Consider the following 22,732-nt stretch of genomic DNA (forward strand, 5'->3'; position numbering starts at 1 on the left):
GGGGCCAATATTGTTTACACCATTGGCCCAGGGGGCAGAAACCACAATGACACCAGGGATTGTTTACTTTTTTGTTTTTTTTGTGAGGGGGGCTCTTGGGTTAGGGTCACCCCCAAAGGAGGCACAGCACTGTAGGCCATTTATGCCCCCCTTGGGGTAAGATCGGCCTATTTTTCTTAGGCACATATGCCCCCAAGGGGAGCAGAAGCCACTAAAGCACCAGGGGAAATTTCTAAATGTTTGGTGGCAGGGTGATTGTCGACTAGCACAGTATTTGCATTTGTGATTGTGTTTTATTTCTCCTTTTTGTTCTGGTTTAAAGCTTTTGCTTCCTTTGTTGTGACTCCTTGTGGGTTTGGCAGTGGTTGACCAGCAGTTTGCGTAGTTGCATGTTTTAGGTAAAAAAATAACAACTTACTCAAAATTATTATTGTTGCCATGCATGAATGACATTTTGAAAGTGGTGTTCTAAATGCAGGACTGTGTGTGAAATTGTCCTTAGATTAGTGCACAATGAATTTGAAAGAAAATGTTGAGGGATACATGCAAGCCACACCTCCCTGGACCCCTCTGGGTGTATAGTTTTAAAAAAATGTCTAGGTTGGGTAGGTTTCCCTAGATGACCTCTGCCCACGGGACCAAAAAAGCATGTGCCCCCTCTGCAAAAATAGGAAGGTTTGTAATAGATCATTTTGATGTGTCCACGTTGCCTTTTGGGGCATTTTCTGTCGGGGGCACTAGGCCTACTCACACAAGTGAGGTACCATTTTTATTGGGAGACCCTTGGAAACACTGGGTAGAAGGAAGTTTGTGGCTCCCCTCAGATTCCAGAACTTTCCCTCACCGAAATGTGAGGAAAAAGAGGGTTTTTGCCACATTTTGAGGTTTGCAAAGGATTCTGGGTAATAGAACCTGGTGAGAGCCCCACAAGTCACCCCTTTATGGATTCCCCCTAGGTGTCTACTTTCCATAAATGTATAGGTTTGCTACTTTTCCCTAGGTGCCGGCTGAGCTAGAAGCCAAACTCAACAGCTAGGCACCTTGCAAAAAACAAGTCAGTTTTCTTTGGAAAAATGTGATGTGTCCATGTTGTGTTTTGGAGCCTTTCTTGTTGCGGGCACTAGGCCTTCCCACACAAGTGAGGTACCAGTTTTATCAGGAGACATGGGGAAATGCTAGATGGAAGGAAATGTGTGGCTCCTCTTAGATTCCAGAACTTTCTATCACCAAATTGTGAGGAAAAAGTGTTCTTTTTGCCAAATTTTGAGGTTACAATGGATTCTGGGAAACAGAATCTGGTGAGAGCCCCACAAGTCACCCCATCCTTGATTCCCCTTGGTGTCTAGTTTTGAAAAATGCACAGGTTTGATAGGTTTCCCTAGGTGCCAGCTGAGCTAGAGGCCAAAATCCTCAGCTAGGCACTTTCCAAAAAACACAGATTTCAAGGTGAAAATGTGATGTACCCATGTTGCGTTTCTTGTCACGAGCCTTATGCCTACCCATGCAAGTGAGGTACCATTGTTATCAGGAGACTTGGGGAAACACAGAATAGAAGAACAAGTGTTATTGCCACTTGTCTTTCTCTACATTTTTTCCTTCCAAATGTAAGATAGTGTGTAAAAAAAGCGACTGAAAATGCCCTTTAATTCACGTGCTAGTATGAGGACCCCGGAATTCAGATATGTGCAAATTATCAATGCTTCTCAACACCTTATCTCGTGCCCATTTTGGAACTACAAAGTTTTCCTTGATACCTATTTTTTACTCTTCATATTTCACCAAATTAATCGCTGTATACCCGGTATGCAATGAAAACCCATTGCAATGTACAGCTCCTTTATTGGCCCTGGGTACCTAGGGTTCTTGATGAACTTACAAGCCATCCATAGTCCCGCAACCAGAAAAGTCGAGCTGATGTAACAGTATATTGCTTTTGGAAATCTGACATCGCAGGAAAAAGTTACAGAGTAAAACTTGGAGAGAAATTACTGTTTTTTTACTTCAATTTCAATATTGTTTTATTTCAGCTGTTATGTTTTGCAGGAAAACCTTATGGGAGGTACACAAATGACCCCTTGCTGGATTCAGAATTTTGTCTACCTTTCAGAAATGTTTAGCCGTCCAAGATCCAGTATTGTTTTCACACCCATTTCTGTCACTAACTGGAAGGAAGCGAAAAGCACAAAAAATAGTAAAATTGGAATATGTCCTGGTAAAATGCCACAATTGTATTAAAAAATGTGTTTTTTTATATAAGTCTGCCTGTTCCTGAAAGTTGGGAGGATGGTGGTTGTAGCACAGTAAATCTTTTGTTGATGCCATTTTCAGGGGTAAAAAAGCACATGCTTTCTTCTGCAGCACTTTTTTCCCATTTTTTTGCAAAACAATTAAATGTTCGCTGTATTTTGGCTAATTTCTTGGTCTCCTTCAGGGGAACCCACAAACTCTTGGTACCGCTAGAATCCTTAGGATCTTCGAAAAAAGGACACAAATTTGGCGTGGGTAGCTTATGTGGACAAAAGTTATGAGGGCCTAAGCGCAAACTTCCCCAAATAGACAAAAAAAGGCCTGGCACCTGAGGGTGAAAAGGCCTGGCAACGAAGGGGTTAATAGTGATGATATTTAGAAAGCTTAATTCCTTTAGATGTTTTGGTGAGCCTATGGTTTTCATATACGTTTATAACATAGTCTTGACCACCATTTACGTTACATCGGCTTTGTGGCTGTAATGAAACTTTGAAACGTAATTCATTTTTGCGACTTGTTTCTGTGGCCAAATTGGTCATGGTGTATAAATTGTTTTGATTTCTCATGTTATTGAGCTGTGTTGAATAGATCTGATTAACACCCCCCTCATTGAGTTCAAAGATCCCGTCAACCTCTACTGCAGGTGGGATGAGTTGTGGCGTCTCAGCAGAGTATAAGTGGTTTCTGAACACAAGACAGGTTGAAGATCTCCATGTGCTTTCCAGCAATCCTAACAACAAATGCAAAAGCATCTCCAAGCACTGACATGTTGCAAGATTTGTGAAAGCTGTATGAGAAGCAGAGGGTCAAAGGAAAATGTATGTCTTTCAACCTGAGGGTAAAGTCAGACAGGTAAGATGGGGTGCTTTTCAGAAATAACAATATAATTGGCTAAAGAAGTGGAAGACCACTCCGAACTCAAGAATTGGCAAAAATGGCAAAAGAAGCATGATTACTGCACACCCACACCCTTTATTTCTTCTTACCTCTCTCTACTTTTCCCTCCTTTAGACTCTGGACAGGCACCGCTAGTAGCTCCCACTCTCCCTTATTGGATACATTGAACACTGTGCAGAGGCTTGGACCTGCAAATGGCAGGATCATCAGTTAAGGGGTGGGGAGCTTGTTTATTAATGTCATTCCTTTGTGGATTCTGAGAATTGGGTGCACATGGATTTAGAGATTAGAGCATCACTCCATGGAGTTTTGATTGAACATGCGTACCATGCTCTTTGCCAGTGGCCAAAGGGCTCCCTCTTCCTGGCCCTGGCATGGAACAGGCCTTGCTCTTGTGCCGACAGGAATGAGAACCCATGTTTGGGACCTGAACTTCTTATCCGATTTAACTCACAATCTTTCTGGATGCCTGATTGCCTGAAGCACAAACATCAATAATCCATATCCAGAGAGCTGGAGTCAGAGGGCTCCTAGGTGTATGATTAGAAGGAGGTCAGTAGAGGGACGGAATCTTGCAGGCTATTGGCCTTCTCACAGGAAACACGGAGTAGGAAAATCTGGTGATGGGAGAAGTGTGTCTCAAAACATATCTGTAGTGCCAGTCCCGGGTTGCCTGCCTCCATTTCCCCTTATAACACCTGCCACTTACGGTCAGAGCATCTCCATAATATCCACCATTGCACACCCCTGAGTTACATTTTACTCTTTAGTTTCTATTCTTATCGTAGGTTTAGCCCCCTGAGAGCCAAGCACGTTTTGTTGGCATTTTATATGAAGTGTCCATTGTTACAATGTTCTGTTGGCAGAAGTTATTCCCAGGGTGGATTTCTTATAGCGATAGACATCGGCTTTATACCTTGCAATAAGTCAGCACTGCAATGTAAACGACAACGCTTTGTCCCTTGAACAAAAGTGTGGAGCAGTAACCAACTGACCTGACATTCTGAACATACCGTTTTTGAGGAATGCTATTAATGTACTCAGCGACGTCCGTACTAGGCACGCTCCTGCCTTTCTGCTTGATCACAAAGGCTGTGTGATCAAACAACGTCTGAGCGCCACCAAGAGATGCCCTTTCCTTTCTCTCTTGAAAGTTCTGTGCAGCTTTTAGTCAAATTCAGAAGATCTGCCGTGAGCCATCCAGCTCCACTCAATCCCTGTGGACTTTCCATTAAGGATCAATGACTGTATTGCTTTCATCAAACTGGAACATCTCTGTTAAGGAAGTCTTGAATGTACTTCTGTCAGTGCGATGAGCTATGTTAGCTGTTTGTATAATTCACCTTATGCCCCCTGTCCGGGTAGGAGATACAAATCCAACCTATAAGTACAGCAGATATAAATAATAGATAGCCCAAGAAACAAAGACCACAATCAAGAGTTAGGAGGAGCAAAAGTATTGAATATAATTTGGCTCTGCCTGATTCACAGTGGGTAGATTTTTCCACACGCTGTTTTTCCGGGTGTACGAGAACCATAGCAGATTTCTTCCGCCCTCATGCAATTTATTCTTCTTGGAAAAATCACATTGAGGCTTTAGATGCAACAGCAATCAAGCCGCACTCCCTGCTTTCTTTACAGCGTGGAATATACAACTCCTAAGAAGAAAAATATTTTCCCTTCCCGTTCCTACTCACCCAACTCCCTACTACAACCCACCTTGTCACAGGTCACCACTCACCTTTATACCTCTTTAGAGCAAGTAGTGAATGTATGCGTTAAAATCCCACGGAATGGAAAATACATGTGCTTTAACGAGGGGATCAATCGGTCCCATTCTTTAATTCCCCAATCCATGGGGTTTTACTTGCTATTGGACAGTATTGGTATTTAAAGTGCTTTACCAGTGAAACTGAATTATATTTTATAGACTATCCGGTACCCTGGAACATGTAATCAGGCCCAAAGTGGATTATATGTGGCAAGCAGGAAAGAAGGGTCATGGAAATATTGAAACAAGAGGCTTTTGCCTATTCATGGAGACGTAATAGAGGAATGGTACTTCCATTAAAAAATGTAAAAGTGTTTTCAACAGAGCATAGTTAAAGAAAGTAGCAAGTAAATGGAGAGAACAGTGTTAAAAGAGGGGATTGTAAAGTGTGGGGAGCTGTGGTAAAGGTTGTGTGATAACATGGTATGGCTGAGCAGGCAGTGGTTATTGAGGCCATTGAGGTGTAGGTTTAATGTGAAATAGAGCAGGTATTAGCAATGGAAGAGGAGTGCAAAAGTAGGGTCAGGTGGTTCTCAAATATGAAAAGGATGTAGTAGATGTAACAGGGATGATGGAGTTAGAGGGTGGGTGTGTTGGGCGAGCATGCCGATGGTGGACGGATGGCAGTCGCTGTTTCTCTATGGAAGAATGAGAGACTGATAGACAGAGGCGGTCATTACAACATTGGCAGTAAAATCCGCTTACCACCATGCAGAAGACCGCCAACACGCGGCCGCGGAATTCCGCCACAGCTATTATGACCCACATTTCGGAATCCACCAAAATTCAGACACCCACACAAGTCCGCCACACCAAAGGTCAGTAATAAACTGGCAAAAGCAAAACCTCCACCATCACGCCAACAGAAACACGCCCACACTATCACGACACACGAATCCATGCGGTGGCCTTTCAACCGCGGTATTCCATTGACGGTACACACCGCCGGGTTCAAAATACACACACTCTTACAAAACACAGCCACATTGGACAATTCGAAATACAAACACCTGATACACATACACACACCACTCCCACACACCCATTACAATATAAAACACACACACACATCACCCACAAACCCCCACGACCAAAAATTCAGAAAGAAGGCCAGAGAGAGATAGCACCAGCAAGAACAACAGCATCCACAGGCACACAACACCATCACCCACAGAACTTCCACGCACCTCACACAACACACCACTACATATCAGCACACTTAACACCACACACTCCACCCCACACATCACCTACACCACCCCATGGCACGGCAAAGACACCCCAGGTTCTCGGAGGAGGAGCTCAGGGTCATGGTGAAGGAAATTGTCCGGGTAGAGCCACAGCTATTCGGAGCACTGGTGCAGCACACCTCAATTGCAAGGAAGATGTAGCTATGGCGAAGAATAGTGGACAGGGTCAACGCAGTGGGACAGCACCCAAGAAATCAGGAGGACATCAGGAAGAGGTGGAACGACCTACGGGGGAAGGTGCGTTCCGTGGTCTCAAGACACCACCAGGTGGTTCAGCGGACTGGAGGCGGACCCCCACCTCCTCACCCACAACTAACAACATGGGAGGAGCAGGTCTTGGCGATTCTGCATTCTGAGGGCCTCGCAGGAGTAGGTGGAGGAATGGACTCTGGTAAGACAAATCTTAATTATTACATCCCCCACCCTACCTGCATGCCATCACATACCCCCACCCTCACCCTCACCCCCAGCACCCCAACTCCGCACATATGTCCCAACATCATAAACCACCCATCCAAACACCAAGCCCTGCATGCAACAACAAAGCATGGACACCCATCACTAAAGCATGGCACTGCACATACCCATACAACCCCCTAAACCATCCTCACACAAGGTCCCACACAGGAATGCAAGCACTGGGGTACACGGTCAACCCCCATTGCACACCATGACACACACAGATGTAATAACCATCCTTTTATACACCTGCAGGACCCCTACCCAACGTCACCGGACAGGAGGGTCCACACATGTCCACACCACCAACAGAAGAGGCCCACAGTGATGACAGCAGCTCTGTCCAACTGGATCTAGATGACCAGCCCTGCCCATCGGGGACCTCGGGACAGTCAAATCCCCTCACCCAGTCACAGGCCACCACAGACCTTGCCCCCTCTAGAAACACCAGCACAGCACCCACCCAGCGGGCCCATACCTCCGTCCCCAGGTCACGTCAATCAGCAGTGTGTCCACCACTACAGGGAACCCAGGATAACCCACCACCCCAACAACAACAGGAACCTGGGGGCAGTGGTAGTGGGCACACGGTCCAGGGGACGGAGGCCCAGTAACACAGGGGAACTGGGAGGGCTGCTGTGCGACAGGGGGCGGACAGGCCAAGGGAACCCACTCTCCACGAGGCCCTCTCCTCCATCATGGGAGCATACCACCACTCCCAGGAGACGATGGCAACGGTACTGGCCAAGTTTCAGGAGACCCAGCGCCTGCAGGAGGAACAGTATATGGGTTTCAGGGAGGAACTCAGAACCATCAGCTCCACCCTGGGCACCATTTTAGGGGTGCTGAAGGAAGTACTCAACACCAGGAGGGACACTGTGGCACTACAAGGGGCCCCTGACACTAGCATGGACGATGAACTGCCCACCACCTCCGCCGGCGCTAGTGGACAGGACGCCCTGCCACAGGACCACCACACCAGCACCCCACCCCCTGCAGAGGGAGAACCACCCCGCAAACGGTCCCTGAGATCCAGGACAAAGACAGAGCACAATGCCAAGACCCCCGCCAAGAAATGAGACCACCCTCATTGTCATCCTACTGTCCCACTTTGTCACCCTGTCCATACTTTAACTGCCCCAGCTCCACTTCCTATGCCCATTTGGGCAATGCACCTGTGAGACTAATAGACTGGACTCTGCCATGGACATTCCTCCGCCATCACTCCTCACCATTTCACTACCACCTCCAATATTGAGCACTTAAATAAACACTCTTAAAACACAAAACAATCTGGAGTCTGTCTGTGATTTCGAAATAGTATATTAGCAATTACAGTGACAAAATGCTCTTTCAATTCTAATGTCAACATACCTATGTCACACAGCTCTAGTCCATGAGGAATCTAAGCAGATGTCACATAGGCGGTGGCCTACCCGGAGTTGGATGGGCGTTTGAAGGCATCACAGCAGCCAGAAGGGGGTGAGTACACTCTCATTCTGCTGACTTTGCGTGCAGTGGAGGGGTCTGGGTGGGGGAGGTGGGCTGTGAGTTTCCCTAGGCCAGGGCGAGTTCCGTAGGCAAGGCCCCTCCGTAAGGCAGGCCATGTGGCACCCCAGCCCTCCTCTGTAGAGTGCCAAGTACACCTAGTCATGCCCCTGTGTCATCTATGTGTGCGTCCATTGCCTTGTAGGCCATTTCCCAGGAATTGAACAGTGGAGCCCAAGAGCGTGGAGTAGTGCAGGGGGCTTCTGTGTCTGTCGTGTCTGCCAACGGCAGCGGTAATGCATGCACTCAATATGTCTTTCTTCTGTCTTCCCCTCCTTTTTGTGGTCTCCCTGTTCTTATGTGCATTAGCATCATCAGGCGGAGGAGCAGTGGCACCGGAGCATGAGGGAGCTGCATCCCACATGGCCCTGGAGAGTGACACTACGGAGTCTGAATTCACCAGTGGGACAGAGAGCGAGGGGAGCTCCACGGCGGGGACAGGAGCTTACACCAGCGACACAGACTCATCCTCTGATAGGAGCTCCCTTGTGGTGGCGGCAACATCTGTGCCCCCTTCATCTACAGGCACAGCCGCCACCCCCCTACCAGCACTGCCCTCCCAGCAGCCCCTCAGCCTTCGCCCGTGCCCGCTCACCTGGGAGGGTGGGCATCACCTTCGCCCCAGGCACCTCAGGCTCTGCCCCAGTCACCCCTGCTGCCCTCAGTGAGGAGCCCATTGACCTCCTCAGGTCACTCACTGTTGGGCAGTCTACCATTTTGAATGCCATCCAGGGTGTAGAGAGGCAGTTGCAACAAACCAATGCATTCTGGTCAGGTGGCCCTTCAGCAAGCTTTTCAGACTCTGGCCTCAGCACTGATGGCAGCCATTGTCCCCGTCTCTAGCCTCCCCCCTCCAACTTCCTCCACCCCGACCCAATCCCCTGTACCTCAGCCTATCCCAAGCACACCTACAGACCAACATGCACACACCTCAACACCCAAGGGAAGCTCAGGCAAACATAAGCACCACACATCCCACAGGCACTCATGCAAGCATCACACACATGCATACACACCAACATCAACTGCCTCCACTGTGTCCCCCTCCTCCTCGTCTCCCTCCTCCCTCCCAGTCTTGTCTACACTCACACCTGCATGCACTACCTCTACAGCCACTTACGTCCCTCTCCAGCACACCCACCACCACACCCCACTCACGTGCAGTCACCACCCCCACTACCATTCACACGTCCCCTGTGTCCTCTCCCATTGTGTCTGTGACGCCCCCTCCCAAGATACACAAACGCAGGCACACACCCACCCAACAGTCATCCACCTCACGACAGCCTCCAGCGCATGCACCTTCACCCAAAGTCACCAAACGTACACCTCCTACAACCACCACCTCTTCCTCCACTCCCAAACCCCCTCCAGCTACTCATCCCAGTGTGTCCCAAAAAACTTTTCCTGTCCAACCTTGACCTCTTTCCCATGCCTCCCCAACCCCGTCCGCCTCATAGGTCCCGAAGTAGCACCTCAGCCACAACATCTCCGGGACCAGTGGTGCCTGTAGTCACCGGAATCTGGAGTGCACCAGCCACCAGGGCAGCCAGTGTGGCACGGAGCCACAGCACAGACAGTCCCCCACCTGTGAAGCATCAGAAGTTGGCCAGTGCCCGGCGGGAGAGGGGAAGACTCCAGCCATCAAAGCTGCTCCCAGGGGTACAGGTGGGAGTGTGGAGGCAGCTATGACACCTTCCGAGGTGGGGAAGGGCCACAGGAAACCCGTCAAGTCTGGGAAGAGCAGCACGGCGGAGAAGACCGCCATCATCCCCGATGCCCAGGAGGCCACCGCCAGCCCACCGGCCCAGGAGGCCACCACCAGCACCAGCCCAGCTGCCCAGGAGGCCACCGCCAGCACCAGCCCAGCTGCCCAGGAGGCCACCGCCAGCACCAGCCCAGCTGCCCAGGAGGCCAGCCCCATCCCCGCTGGGCCATGAAGGACCGCCAGCAAAAGCCCGCTGGGCCATGAAGGACCGCCAGCAAAAGCCCCGCTGGGCCATGATGGACCGTCAGCAAAAGCCCCGCTGGGCCATGAAGGACCGCCAGCAAAAGCCCCGCTGGGCCATGAAGGACCGCCAGCAGCTGAGACCCTGCAATGGAGACCGCTATCTCAAGCACCGCTGAACAGGGCACCGCCATCTCAAGCACCGCTTAACAGGGCACCACCGTCTCAAGCACCGCTGAATAGGGCACCGCCATCTCAAGCCCCGCTGAACAGTGCACCGCCGTCTCAAGCACTGCTGCACAGGGCACCACCGTCTCACGCACCGCTGAACAGGGCACCGCCATCTTAAACACCACTGAATAGGGCACCGCCGTATCAAGCACCGCTACACAGGGCACCGCCGTCTCAAGCACCGCTGAACAGGGCACCGCCGTCTCAAGCTCCGCTGAACAGAGCACCGCCATCTCAAGCACCGCTGAACAGGGCACCGCCGTCTCAAGCACCACTGCACAGGGCACAGCCGTCTCAAGCACCGCTGAACAGGGCACCGCCATCTCAAGCACCGCTGAACAGGGCGCCGCCGTCTCAAGCACCGCTAGCCCATGAGCGGCAGGGTCACTGACGCAACTGAGTCCGTCACGGGCAGAATGATGCACTCTGGGCACCATGCCCCCTCCAGAAACAGTGGAGATTGTCATCCACTACCTCTGTCCTTAGCAGGATGAAGCACTCTGGGCACCATGCCCCCTTCAGAACCAGTGGAGACTGTCATCCACTTGAGAGACTGTGGCTTTGCACTCCCTAGGATTGAACAATGGGCAACCCACCCACTGTGGAGACTTGTGAGACTGTGGCTTTGCATTCCCCAGGATTGAACAGTGGGCAACCCACCCACTGTGGAGACTTGTGAGACTGTGGCTTTGCACTCCCCAGGATTGAACAGTGGGCATGTGGCCCCCTCGTGGATTTGGCGTCGTGCACTCAAGCGGCTGAGGTTCCCCCCCTATCCTCCCCCTGAGGTGCCTGTTTAGTTGCTCTCTGATGCCCCTGCAGTGTTCTCTCCGTCATGGTCAGGGATCCTGTGTGGGCCTCGCCCATACCGTGTGGTCCCAGTTTTCCACGGACTTTCTTAGAGCACTACCTGGACTACTATGCTTGGTATATATATTTGTACATGGTGTATATATATATATATTTCTGCCTACTTGCTTTTCATATATTACAATGGTTACACGCATTTTCTATTGTCTTTGCATTCTTCTGGGGGTTTGGGGGGTGCAACTGTGATGCATTGATATGCATTAGTGTGTGTGTTGTAGTGGGTGAGGGTGGGGGTAGGGGTGTTGCATGTGTGTGTCCCTGTTTTTTCCCTCCCCTGTGTCGTAGGTGCAGTACTCACCGTGGTCTTCGCCGCTGGTGTTTGTGCTCCTGGTAGTGGAGCAGGAAGACTATTGCAGGGAGAATTTGGAGTTCTGGGTCCATGGCATCCTCGTTCCTCATGGGGTGTGTAGAGGTGAGCGTTTTTCCTTTGGTATTCCTGTTCCTGCCGTGTTTTTATCCGCAGTGAATCCACCCCGGAAAAGGTGGCAGATTGGCCGGTCATAATAGTGTGGGCGGTACATTGTCTCCTGCCTGTCTGTTGGCAGTGACTGCCGCGCTGTTTGTTTTTACCGCCGTGGCGGTCGGAGTGTTAAAGTGGCTGTCTTTGTTGGCGGTTTCCACCACGGTCGTAATTGCAAATGTTTTACCGCCGGCCTGTTGGCGGTATTACCGCCACTTTAACACCGACCGCCAGGGTTGTAATGACCACCAGAGTCTTGTGGAAACACTTCTTGAAGTTGCAGAATGGGTTGTGTAGAGTTACAGAAAGGGCGTGAAATAGAATCTAGTCTATGAGCAGAAACTACAGGAGGATGTGATTCATGGACAATGAATCCCATGTCAGATATACTAGAATGGTAAAGGTGATAGACATAGATGTAGGAGCGGGGATGAAGTAATACAAACTGTCGCAATTAAAATTTGAAATGTTAAAAGAAGGACACTTATAGATTCGCTGGAGGAGTTTTTAAAATTATGATACATAAAATGGCGGCAGTAGTATTACGGGATCCCTGCGGCTGGCATTCAGTTTAACAGGCTATGTTCGTGATGTAAGAACATTAATATCACAGCTGGATGTTGGAGTTGCTATTTACATTAGAGACTATGAAACTGTATCAGAGCAGAATCCCTAAGGAAATGGTTCAGTGGCCTGCAGGTACACCCACTCTGTACATCAACAAGACGATATACATGTCTATACACACAATACCCCTCAGATCAACCAATCAAATCATAATTAACACACTTACTTAGAGATACGGTACCAGAGAAGACAGGTGATTCTCCGTCCACAGCTTGAAACTTAGAACATCCTTGTCCATATCACCCCCATTGCCTGCGGGACGATTCTGATCACATTTTCAAGTTACCACCGAAGGAACCTCCAAAATCAGACTGACAGAAATGTACTCAGATGTACAAATGAGAATGTGTGGTGGCCAATACAAATCTCAACAAAAGGAATTGAGCAATACATAAGGTGACATAGATAGATAGGTAGATAGATAGATAGATAGATAGATAGATAGATAGATAGATAGATAGATAGATAGATAGATAGATAGATAGATAGATAGATAGATAGATAGATAGATAGATAGATAGATAGATCTATCTATCTATCTTCTGGCTCCGGTAATGTGGTTTCATAATGTGGCTTACACTCTTCATGAGATATTTTTCTGCTTGCCGGAGCTGCGCATACACTTGGACGGCAGATCAGCATTCTGAGCATTACACTAATCTTAACAAAGTTTATGGCAGTTTCCAGCACTCAGATGGAAAGACAGTTAAAATGCAAGGACATGAGTCACAAAGTTAAACTTACACCTTTGTGTAAGTTTAGGATTGTTTTCTCTTTGTAAAGGTTTTTTGCTAGTTGTATCATACAACTGTAGAGACTCTGTACATAACATGATAGGACTGCCCTATGTTTTTTTGTGTAGAGACTCTGCTGTTGTAAAGATACTACTAGCAAAATACCTTTGGGAACAGCAACCAATCATGAATTTACACAAAAGTGTGAGATTAGCTTTCTGAATTAGGCCCTCAGTGTTTAGAAGACATTGCTTGACTTGAGGGCTAGTACTACATAAACCGTGCCCTTGTCTGCCCAGACAACCTCAAACTCAGCTGGTTTGCTTGAGGCTAATCATGCTGGAGGCAGCTTATCTGGCATCATCTTCTGTAATTAGCACATAAACTGTTTTCACAGAAAGAAGATTAAATCGTGTTAAATGCATTGCATAACATAACGTTTTGTATCATATTTTGCAGTAATTAAAGTCTTTTGTTTAGTGCCAAATGTCTACTTCAGTGGTCCAGGTGCACAACGCCTGGGGTTCTAGAGGCCTGGGCACAGACAGCTTAAAGTGCTTCCGACTCACAAGGCGTCTACGTCTGATTGGATCTTTGATTTTTTTCCAGTACTTCACAAGAAATAAATACAAATGTATTAAGTGTCCGTCTAAAAAATGAACGGGGTCTGCATACTTTGAGACAAGATTTACCTATTCAAGAGGACTCAAAATATTAATATATTGGTGACAAGTGATAATCTTTATACTGTGTGGTTGTTAACAAGGGCAGATAACTGTCACAGAAAATAATTCCACGGAGCCTAGTCAAAAACTGCAATTTGTAGTACAGAGTACTACCATTGCACTACTCACCTAACAAAATGCTATTCAGAAACCTATATGTGAATATCTCTGCCTCCCCTCTGTTTTCTTTATGGGAGTCTCTGCCATGTGCACGGAAGTCAGAGGAACTAGGTAAAGTGGCAGCAAAAAGGGGAAATACTTAAATACTGAGGGCCTCATTTACAAATCCTTTGCGCCACCACTGTGTCATGTTTTTGATGCAGCAGTGGTGCTAGCAATGCGCTACACTGCTCCACGCAATGGGCCCAAGTGTCAATTTATAAAGGCCTGCTTCACATTTTTCCCGTGCTAGGTATAATATATGCAGGATAGGTGGTCCCATGGAAAAAGCCTTGTAGAACTGATGCAGTGAAATTTACAACTTTTCACTGCACCATTCTTTGACTCATTGCATCAGAATTTTTCCACCTGCTCAGAGCAGGTGGAAAATTGTTGCAGGGCTTTTTCCTATGGGACTGTTCTCGCATTGCTGGAGTTGTGTCTGTTTAAAGATACAAATCTAGCAATGTCTCAGTTTAGCGCCAACAAATGCGTCAGAAATTCTAGCGCATCTGTGAAAACATGTGCCATGGAGCTCTGTAATTGTAAATGCAGCACATCCTTGGCATCATTAAATATAGGTTGGCTTGGACAGTATTTTACCAGTCCCAAGCTGTAATACTGTGCCTGGAGTGGTAAATTGTTTTTGCCGTTTTACTACTTGGCTCGGCGTGGATAGCACTGTGCTGATCCTATGCTTAAAAACTTTGTTAGATAAACAGACATTTGAGGTGAGCAAATCTAGAGTGTTGCTTCTGTTGCAGGGTGCTCCTTACTAGAGCTGCTCTCTACCTAAACTTGGGAACTACCCAGAGTTCTCTATTCTTTTTTGCATAATTTATGTATAACTCTGACCATGAAAGAGATTTGTTTTGACTTATACTGGGTGCTCTCTTGTGTCTGGCAAAACTAAACCTCTCTGATGAGCTATAATTGGAGCAAAACAGGTGTCAGGGGTTGCTTTTACTCATTCCAGGTTAGCTTGGATCATATTTTACCAGTCCAAAGCTGTAATACTGTGTCTGGAGTGGTAAATTGCTTTTGTCATTTTACAGCTCGGCAAGGTTGACACTGTGTCAAACCTATGCTTAAAAACTTTGCTGTACAAATGGCAAAAGACTTTATCACTATCTAGCTCGGTGTGGATAGCACTGTGCTGATCCTATGCTTAAAAACTTTGCTAGATAAACAAACATTTGAGGTAGGTAAATCTAGAGTGTCGTTTGTGTTGGTGGGTGCTCGTTACTAGAGCTGCTCTCCACCTAAACTTGGGAACTACTCAGAGTTCTCTATTCTTTTTTTGCATAATTTATGCATCACTCTGACCCTGAAAAGGATTTGTTTTGACTTATATTGGTTGCTCCCTTGTGTCTGGAGAAAGCTAAACGTCTCTGATGAACTCTAATTGGAACAAAACATGTGCCAGGGGTTGCTTTTATTCATTCCAGGTTGGCTTGAACAGTATTTTACCAGTCCAAAGCTGTAATACTGTGCCTGGAGTGATAAATGGCTTGTGTCATTTTACAGCTCTGCAAGGTTGACACTGTGTCAAACCTATGCTTAAAGACTTCGCTGTACAAATGGCAAAAGACTGTGGCCCATATTTATATTTTTTTAGCGCCACATTTGTGCCGCTTTTTGACACAAAAACGGTGCATACTTACAAAATACAATTGTATTTTTTAAGTTTGCGCCGTTTTTGCGTCAAAAAGCGGCACAAATGCGGTGCTAAAAAAGTGTAAATATGGGCCTTTGTCACTATCTAGCTCAGCGTGGAGAGCACTGTGCTGATCCTATGCTTAAAAACTTTGCTAGATAAACAGACATTTGAAGTGAGCAAATCTCGAGTATCGCAGGGTGCTCCTTACTAGAGCTGCTCTCCACCTAAACTTTGGAACTACCCAGAGTTCCCTATTCTTTATTGCACAATGTATGCATCACTCTGACCCCGAAAGGGATTTGTTTTGACTTATACTGGGTGCTCCCTTGTGTCTGGATGAAGCTAAACCTCTCTGATGAGCTTTATTTAGAGCGAAACATGTGTCAGGGGTTGCTTTTGTTCCTTCCTGGTTGGCTTGGACGGTATTGTACTAGTCCAAAGCTGTAATACTGTGCCTGGAGTGATAAATGGCTTGTGTCATTTTACAGCTCGGCAAGGTTGACACTGTGTCAAACCTATGCTTAAAGACTTCGCTGTACAAATGGCAAAAGACTTTGTCACTCTCTAGCTCGGCGTGGATAGCACTGTGCTGAACCTATGCTTAAAAACTTTGCTAGATAAACAGACATTTGAGATGAGCAAATCTAGAGTGTCGCTGGTATTGCATTGTGCTCCTTACTAGAGCTGCTCTCCACCTAAACTTGGGAACTATCCTGAGTTCTCTATTCTTTTTTCCATAATTTATGCGTCATTCTGACCCTGAAAGGGATTTGTTTTTACTTATACAGGGTACACTCTTTGTGTCTGGACAAAACTAAAGCCCATATTTATACTTTTTGACGCAAACCAGCTCCGGCGATGGTTTGCGACAAAAATGTTACCGCCGGCTATCGCCATTCCTACACACCGTGCGGGCGCCTTATTTAAGGAATGACGTTAGCCGGCGCTGCGGACTGGTCAGAGTAAAAAAAAAAATACTCAAACCAGGCAGCGCCAGCGTAGGGGAAAATGGGGGTTGTATGTAAAAAAATGGTGCAAGTCAGGTTTGAGGCAAATATCATGCCTCAAACCGGACTTGCGCAATTTTTTTAACACAACCCCCATTGAAATGACTCCTGTCTTAGCAAAGACAGGAGTCATGCCCCCTTGCCCAATGGCCATGCCCAGGGGACTCCTGTTCCCTGGGCATGGTCATTGGGCACAATGGCATGTAGGGAGCCCGAATTAGGGCCGCCTATGCCACTTTAAACTTTTTTTTAAAAAATACTTACCTCAACTTACCTGTACTTACCTGGAATGGGTCCCCCCATCCATGGGTATCCTCCAGAGGTGGGCAAGGGTGGCAGGGGGTGTCCCTGGGGACAGGGAAGGGCACCTGTGGACTCCTTCCATGGTCAGAGACCGTGGAAGTGAGCCCGCAGGTCCCTTAATGCCTGCCCTGCCCTAGTCGTTAAAAAACGGTGCACATCAGGCTGTGCAACGTTTTTTAAGGCTTGCCCCCTCCTGTGTGTCAAAATGACACTGGAGTATAAATAAGGCGCACAGGCTTTAAAGTCATTTTTTGGGTGGGACCGCCTACCTTGCATGTCATTAATGCAAGGCAGTTTTATGCATCCAAAAAATGCCACACACAGAGAAATTTTGACGCCCACGGGCTAAGGCATCAAAGTTTAAATATGGTGCACGGTTTGCGCCAAATGTGCGTCAATCTTTTTGATGCACATTTGGCACAAATAGAGTATAAATATGCCACTAAATCTCTCTGATGAGCACTAAGTAGAACGAAACACGTGTCAAGGGTTGTTTTCACTCATTCCAGGTTAGCTTGGATGGTATTTTACCAGTCCAGAGCTATAATACTGTGCCTGGAGTAGTAAATGCCTTTTGTCATTTTACAGCTCAGCAAGATTGGCACTGTGTCAAACCTATACTTAAAGACTTTGCTGTTCAAATGGCAAAAGACTTTGTCACTATCTAGCTCAGCGTGGATAGCACTGTGCTAATCCTATGCTTAAAAACTTTGCTAGATAAACAGACATTTGAGGTGAGCAAATCTAGAGTGTTGCTGGTGTTGCAGGGTCCTCCTTACTAGAGCTGCTCGCCATCTAAACTTGGGAACTACCCAGAGTTCTCTAATTTTTTGTCATCACTCTGACCCTGAAAGGGATTTGTTTTGACTTATACTGGGTGCTCCCTTGTGTTTGGACAAAACTAAACCTCTCTGATGAGCTCTAATTACAGCGAAACACATGTAAGGGGTTGCTTTTACTGATTCCAGGTGGACTTGGACGGTATTTTACCAGTCCAAAGCTGTAATACTGTGCCTGGAGTGGTAAATGCCTTTTGTCATTTTACAACTCGGCAAGGTTGACACTGTGACAAACCTATGCTTAAAGCCTTTGCTGTATAAATGGCAAAAGACTTTGTCATTACCTAGCTCGACGTGGATAGCACTATGCTGATCCTATGCTTAAAAACTTTGCTAGATGAACAGACCTTTGAGATGAGCAAATCTAGAGTGTTGCAGGGTGCTCCTTACTAGAGCTGTTCTCCACCTAAACTTGGGACCTACCCAGAGATCTTTAATTTTTTGCATAATTTAATGCGTCACTCTGACCCTGAAAGGGATTTGTTTTGACTTATACTGGGTGCTCCCTTGTGTTTGGACAAAGCTAAACCTCTCTGATGAGCTTTAATTAGAGCGAAACACGTGTAGGGGGTTGCTTTTACTAATTCCAGGTTGGTTTAGACGGTATTTTACCAGTCCAAAGCAGTAATACTGTGCCTGGCGTGGTAAATGGCTTTTGTCATTTTACAGCTCGGCAAGGTTGACACTGTGTCAAACCTATGCCTAAAGATTTTGCTGTACGAATGGCAAAAGACTTTGTCATTACCTAGCTCGACGGTGGTAGCACTGTCCTGATCCTATGCTTAAAAACTTTGCTAGATAAACAGACATTTGAGGTGAGGAAATATAGAGTGATGCAGGGTGCTCATTACTAGAGCTGCTCTCCACCTAAACTTGGGAACTACCCAGAGTTCTCTATTCTTTTTTGCTCATATATATATATATATATATATATATATATATATATATATATATATATATATATATATATATATATATATATATATATTGCACAGTGGGTGAGGCCTTGAAGCTCCCTCTGCAGTCCCAGATAGCCCATAAAGGGCTTGTAATAAAATAAAAAAATATATGGAGGGACCGTGGGGGATCCCTCAGAGAAAGCATATAAAGGGCTAAAAAAAGTGACATAATTTTTTTTTTTAGCTCACTGTGAAGGGCACAGCCCTTCCCACTGAGCGTTGAGGGTTCGGGTCCAGCTAGACTTGTTTCCCTCTTTTCTTTTTTTTTTTTTTACTACACACGTTTAAGGCTCATACTGAAAGGTAATCTTACTCTTTTTACAAATATATTGTTCTTTTTAATTTGTGCAGAAATATCCCATTCTAAGTTTATCATATATCAAAGCATAAAAAACTCTCAATCTCTATCTCTCTCCCTCTCGATCTCCTTCTCTCTCTATCTCTTTCAGTCTTTCTCCCACTCACACACCCACTCAGGTACATACGCACCCACTCAGAGATCCACTCAGACACTCATGCCCTGACTCACAGACCCTCTCAGACACTCGTGCACCCTCTCACAGCCCAAGTCAGACCCTCATGCACCCACTCACAGGCGCACTCAGACAGTTTCACACTGACTCACAGACCCACTCAGACTCTCACACACCCACTCACAGACCCTCATGCACCCACTCACAGATTAATGCATACACTGACACACTCACTAAACACTGATGTATGCACTGTCACACCCAGACAGACACTCTTACAGCCACTCTCACCCCTAGATAAATCCTCTCTCAACTATTTGCGCACCCAGAGATGCCACGGCCAACTCCTGCCACGCATGGCCAACAGGGTTCAGTGGTTAGCAGGATTGGCTGCAGGGTGTGGCTGCAGGCCAGGTCTTATGTTGATTGGATTAGCTTATAGTAATATAAATCACTATGGGGGTCATTACAACCCTGGCGGATGGTGTTAAAGCGGTAAGACCGCCAACAGACTGGCGGTCTTTTTTTGAGGATTAAGACCATGGCGGTTACCGCCATGGTCATCCGCCGCTTCTCTGTTCCGCCCACTGGACTGGAGACCTGGGTCTCCAGCCTGGCGGGCGTGACAATACCGTGCCGGTATTTTGACCCGGCTTACCGCCGTGGATTTCCAGCGGTAGGAACTGCCATGAAATCCACGGCGGTAAGCACTATCAGTGCCAGGGAATTCCTTCCCTGGCACTGATAGGGGTCTCCACCACCCCCACCCTGACTCCCCCCCTACACCCCCCACCACTCCTGCCACCCCCCAAAGGTGATAGGACCCCCCTCCCCACCCAAACCCCGACCCTACCTTACACATACACACCCAACATGCACGCAGGCACCACCAACACACATACACGCACACACACTGACATACATGCCAACATCCACACACACAGTCAGACACGCACACCCACATTCAAACGCACTCATTCCCAATCACACAACACCCCCGCAAGCATACACGCACTCACACACCCCCTCTACATACACCCACGCACAACCCCATGCACCCACACAACACACAACACCCCCCCACCCCCATCCCCTAACGGACGATCGACTTACCTGTTCCGTCGATCCTCCAGGAGGGGACGGGAGCCATGGGGGCAGCTCCGCCGACACCACACCGCCAACAGAACACCGCCGCGCCGAATCCCAGGACGTGATTCGCTGGGCGGAGTTCTGTTGGCGTGGCGGAGGAGGTGGAGCAACCTCCACTTCCCCGCCGCCCGTCACTATGGCTGTTGGTGCCTCTCCGTCGGAAAAACGACGTAGAGCTGCCAACAGTCATAATACGCCGAGCGGAAAACCGCCACCACTGGCAGTCTTCAGCACGGCGGTCCCTCAGCGGTCTTGTAAAAAGACCGCTGAGGTAGTAATGACCCCCTATATGTTAAAAAAACGTAGAAATTCACTTAAAAAAGCAAAGGTTACTGGGACGTCATAGTTAAGCAATGGAATTTAAAAAACCTTAGAAATTCACTGAAAAAACCTAAGGTTACTGGGATGTTTTAGTTACAGTCTCAATTTACTCATACAAAACCTAAGAAATTCAGCAGTTATAGTTACCTGGGCTAACTATAACTTGCGCTCCTGTAATGCAGTGCTCATGACCTCACATATTACATCACTCATGATATGGTCAGTGACATCACTCATAACATCACTGATACCATCTCAAATTACATCATTAATGACATCACCCACATAAACACTCACACACCCACTCATTCACACATACAAACTCTTGTATATCCACAGACACACATCTACGTACATACCTATTCACAAAAACATAAAAGTTGTGCCATACACACACTCATTCACCCAGCCACTGACACAACCATTCAGTCACTCATTACATACCAACTGACGTAGTCACAGACTCATACAGCTAGTTACACACGCACTCATACATCCATACAATCCCTGACACACACACATATATGTTTTACACTGTGGTGTTCACCACTAGGTAGTTATAATCAGGACCACATTGCCATAGGAAATTGATTTTTTGGTTTGCTAATAACATTGGTGCCGATGGATGAATCTAATGAAAAATGTAATTCCACCTCAGCTTCTTCCTGCAAAGTTTTGGGGTTATCTGTCATGCAGGGGTTGAGAAAAAGGGAGTGGTGTAAAAACATGTTTTCCCCATGCAGTTTTCCATATTATAATTGAACAACCATACCCCAAAAATGGCTGAAATGAAATAGACAAAATTTGTCAGAAAGCTAAATCTTAGTCCACAAAGCGTGATGTTTGTGATTTAGTGTGAATCCATTTGGGCTCAAAATGTCGGAATATTTCATGCCGCAGAGGATTCACAGGGCAAACAGATCAAAACATATGAGCTGAATGGCTACCACAATATTAACAAAGATATTGGGACAGCCATTTTAAGACTCAGACTCAGTCTCCTTTCCTGAAATAAGGGATGGAGTGGGGATAGCCTGGCCCCATTTTCCTGGCAGAGAGTTCCAGCAGAATCCCCTCTGGGGCTAAGAAGTTAGGGCCTGAGTTAGGTCTTGGTGGAGAAGAATACAAATGTGACGGATTTCTTTCCACCTTATTACAATCCCATGATATCCTTTGGAGATCGTAGATCGTAATAAGGTGTTTGGGATATCCGTTAAGTTTGTGTTGAGTATTCCCTCCACTAAGATCTAAATCAGTCCCTTAATTTTTTTTCGGCAGTACTGCTGATCCGTGGTAAAACGTTTTTTTAAAAAGGACTGGTTCCCTCCCTTTTCAAAGTAATCCCATCAAGAGGGCCAGGGTTGGTGCATTCATACTTTTATGAGGGTGGGGGGTATGTGCCCACTTGGCCATTTTAAGGTCCCGGGCCTATGCCATTATTATGGTAAAAACAGAGAGTGGGTCCCGATACGAGCCATTAGAAGGCGCCCTAGGATCCCATTCCCCGAGACCGATGACACTAGTTTGGGGAGGGGACCATGCAGCCTTCTTCACTTAGCCTTTTGAAGGCCTAGGGGCCCAGTACCCCAAGGTTAATGTTTTATTTTTTGGGAGGAGGCCAAGTTATCACCCTTACCGAGCCACTACACGGCCCTGAGACTTCATTCTCTGGGGCTGGAAACATTACTATTGAAAGGGGAGCATTGGAAACCCTCACTAGCTTGAGTCTCTAGTCCCTCCTTAAAACTAAAGCCAGCAGTCCATTGCCTAGGCCATGTTAACTGTGATGTGCAATAGTACACAATCCCATGTAACCAACTGTCAGGAGCCTTATCGCCTTTGCCATAGACATTAGTTTTCTCCCACATAGCCAGATTAGATCAGTGATCATGATGTTAACTTAAATGAAACAAAGATTGTCAGATGATTAAAATGACTGATGTGGATTCAATGGCTTATTTATGTAGAAAGACCAGAACTGGCAGTCAGAGTACCAAGCTAGTTCCAAAGTATATTGAAGTGATAATGCCAGCCAGTTGTTTGTTGTAGTCTTGGGTGAAAGGAAGCTGTAATTTCTCCCAGATTTAGCAAATAC

This window comes from Pleurodeles waltl, chromosome 3_1 (genome assembly GCF_031143425.1).
Source record: "Pleurodeles waltl isolate 20211129_DDA chromosome 3_1, aPleWal1.hap1.20221129, whole genome shotgun sequence".
NCBI lineage: Eukaryota > Metazoa > Chordata > Amphibia > Caudata > Salamandridae > Pleurodeles > Pleurodeles waltl.